Source organism: Rhamphochromis sp. 'chilingali', assembly GCF_963969265.1.
Source record: "Rhamphochromis sp. 'chilingali' genome assembly, chromosome: 15".
Classification (NCBI taxonomy): Eukaryota; Metazoa; Chordata; class Actinopteri; order Cichliformes; family Cichlidae; genus Rhamphochromis; species Rhamphochromis sp. 'chilingali'.
The window spans coordinates 3,578,541-3,582,274 of NC_137942.1; the positions used below are offsets into that span (position 1 = coordinate 3,578,541).

A 3,734-nucleotide genomic window follows, 5' to 3' on the forward strand; every position below is an offset into this window, starting at 1 on the left:
CACAGGACACAAACAAGGAAGCAAGATGTGTAATTAGGATTATTTATAATAAATATGAATTAATTAGGGCAATTTCTTTAACCATAAAGAATAACTAAATCCTTCAGGACAATGTCACATCAATGCACTGAACTCACTATGTTATCCCTCTAACAGAGCCTCTACATGTTCTCACTGTAATTTCCCCCTCACGAATGAATTTTTGCTAGCACTAATTTGAATGTTGGGGGGAATCAAACGCATTTTACTCGCAGTACTCAAGCTGACTTACCTTTGCTTGAATGACGGCGTTATTTTTCTTTTGCCTGGGTGGCAGCTCCACGCTTCCATAATTTGGTAATCAAAATATGTAACTTAATTAATTATATTGTGACGTACTTTTGCCTTTTCTTATTATTCTGCCTTCTCAATAACTATCAAAGCCTATTCACATTTAATTTGGCTTTCACAGAAATCCTACCTCTCCTTCTGGCTACAGAGTACTTACCAAGGTTAGAAACAAAGAACAGTTATGCTTTATTAATGTTCGCTAATTACAATGTTCCACATTTCCTTGCTTTTTAAGTCATTTTTAGGCTTTTTAGAGTTTTTGTTTTTTATTTTTTTAGCAGTAATGTTTCTGCCTATTTATTTCAGCCCATGAAATCAAATGCAGATCTTCCTAATGTGAGATTTACATAAATGTAAGTAATTTTGTTTGTCATTGTCATTAATGTTGTTGCTGTTGTTGTTTTTGTGCAGTTTGCAATCATATAAACCTAGCAAGCATCAGTCAGCACAGTGACTAACCTAAACAGATTCTTGCTTTATTCACATATATTATATGTACCTGCACATTGTACCTAGGGTTGCAGCCACTTGGCCCCACCCCATTGTTGTGACAGCCCTGATTGTACTTATACACTGCATCTGAACAGGGAACAGTCTGCCACATTAATGTATTTTTAAGTGACTTGTTTGTAATACATGAATTTGTTTTTTACAGATGTCAAAGTCTCAACCTCATGCTGCCCTCCCCCATCCTCCTAGAGTAAGTATTTGTTGTTGTAGTTTTTTATGCGGTGTCTGTGTCACATGCTAATCATAATTATTGAAATAACTGTTTTCTAACAGATTTTCCAAAACACTAGTTATGTTTGTTGTCATTCAGACCAATACTACTGCTTAGACATTGTTTAGTGGTCATGCATGTTTGACAAGCTCGTTATGATACAAAAACAGTAGGCCTATCACAATAATCGATATATCGACTTAACACACAATACATGTACATGACCTCAATAATTGTTGATGATGTAATTTATCCGCCATTATATTTACAAAAATAAAATATAATGATAACAAAACAATAACATTAAATAACATTGTTTTCTATTTGTTAGAAAATTTACTATTTATTCAAGTTTTTAAGGTATCTAATATTTTGATTCCTAATTTCAATGATCTAAATACTTTAAGAATTAGATGTTGGTTTGTCAATTGAAAGTGTGTAGATCTTGCATTATTATGGTGTTATATTATGATTATACATTCAAAGACATAAAATGGTCTTAAAATGACAATGACATAACTTGTCGCAATTGTTTATGGGGCAATATACCGACCAACAAAAAGTCGCTATCGTAACAGGCCTTCAAAACAGACGGTTTTATGATTGATAAATTCAAAAAATAAATACATTTAATTTCTCTGAGATTCTCTAATATTCAGTTACAGTTCACAACACAGTTACCCGTACATGCCGTATTATACTGTAAATATAAATCTCTGCATTTAGCATCCCACTAGAAGCGTCACAGTTACTGCCTCTTTTTTTTTTTTTTTTTTTTTACAAATACCTGTACTATCACTAACACATTTACTGTTTTACTTTTAGCCTGTGGATACAAATGCAGATTTCCTTAATGTAAGTTGTGCATTTTAATTACATCATGTTATTTTTATTATTATTTATTTATTTATTTATTTTATTTTACATTCAAATATTTCAAGCTTCTTGGTTAAAGAAGCTTGATTGCTAGTAGGTAAAGAATAGTTCACCTATAATTCATATTCCCAATTAATTTCTCACCTCTGATTGAATGCCTTTGTTTGTTTTCCTTTTGACTATAACAAAACATTTTTGCTGGATATATATGGTGAATTTATATGCATAGATACAGTCGTAGTGCTTGACACATGCAAACAGCAGTAGATGTACTAAAAAGGAAATAATTACAATCATGATGTTGATTGCTGATGTCAGTATATATATTTTAGAGGAATGTTTTGTTTTTCACCCAAAATGAACTATATTGCTTCAGAAGAGATTTATTACCCTACCGGACTCTTATATATTGTTCTGTTTTTTGTTTGTTTTTGTTATTTTCAGGTTCAGTGGTGTGTGTTCTTCCAATGGCCGCCTTCCCACTGGAGGTTTTGATCCACAGCAATTTAAAAGGTAATCAGCTTTGAAAGTCAGTTCAAATGGTTAGCTAATAGTACTTTAAAAAGCCTACAACTCTGTCACCAGTTTCTTTACCAAAAATTACCCATAAAAGTATCGCTCAATAGCATATATTGTAGTTCAAATGTTTAGTTGTACAAATATCAAATTTTTGGAAATCTAAAACTAGTCAAACACTCAAATGTTCATGCTTTTTATAGGAGGACAGAGCAAAACGGACATCGGCGCAGAGTGAAGAACTGCCCTTGATAAGGACACTATGACAGCCATATATAGTAAGTGAAGACTTTCTGTGTATCTAAAATTGCATACAGCACAAGTAAGTTACCAATACAAATAGGTGATGATGCATTGTAGTGGTTGGTCTCAGACAAAGAAGGTCAACAGATTTATGAATGCTGGAAGGTAAGGAGAGACGACCAAAAGGGGTGTTAGCATTACTGTAATGTGAACTGGATAGACTTCCCATCTAGGAAAAAAAAGAGGTAAAATTATGCGTAAAATATATCTGTATTAATATCTGTATCTATATAAACAGAAATATCTGTTTGCTAAATGAAGCCAGCTAACATAAATCACATTTTTATTTTAACTCTGATAAAAGTAATAGAACTGTGACTTTTGTTTGTTACAGTGGCGGTAAGGAAGGGGTTTCCCAGCGTGTCCAGAAGGGCTTTGAGGATTGCCGTGAAAGCTGGGGGAACTGAGACTGCTGGAAAAGGAAAAGAAATTACATTTTAAGTATGCTGACTTATGTTCATACAATCACACACACATATACACACACACACACACATATGTGTGTGTGTGTGTGTGTATATATATATATATATATATATATATATACACACACACATATATGTATATGTGTGTGTGTTTCTTTTAGAATGTTTGAGTATGTAATGAGAATAAACTTATAAAATGAATATTCCTTGCTTGATTGATATGCTATATGTATGTTTTAAACATCAAATAAAGATTTCTTTCAGATGTTACATGTGAATGTGTTTTCTTAGAAATATATGAAGGGTTAAATTTATATTTTTTTGAATGATTTTAAATAAATTTAAATTGTATTTTGAAATATATTTTATTAATATATTTCAAAATATACAAAAAATGGCCAAAAAATATATGTGCTAAAAAACATTTCAAAATACATAAACATATTTCAAAATGTATTTTAAAATATATTTTTTTACCGTATGGGTAAGAGTGTAAATTTTATAAAAATTAGTAATAAAACATGTGCCTCGTTGTTAATTATCTTCAATTTAGAACAACACTC

General features: G+C 31.4%; 1 long non-coding RNA gene across 2 annotated transcripts; it reads left to right on the forward strand.

The window, feature by feature from the left end:
• Positions 1-298: 298 nt before the first annotated feature.
• On the forward strand, positions 299-3,222 carry LOC308411884. Of its 2 annotated transcripts, XR_013974467.1 has the most exons (6): positions 299-683; positions 986-1,030; positions 1,877-1,906; positions 2,372-2,440; positions 2,647-2,721; positions 3,081-3,222. It is a non-coding gene; the product is annotated as an uncharacterized lncRNA (long non-coding RNA). The 2 variants fall into 2 exon arrangements; XR_013974466.1 differs by having other exon boundaries at positions 299-1,030.
• The last annotated feature ends 512 nt before the right edge of the window (positions 3,223-3,734 follow it).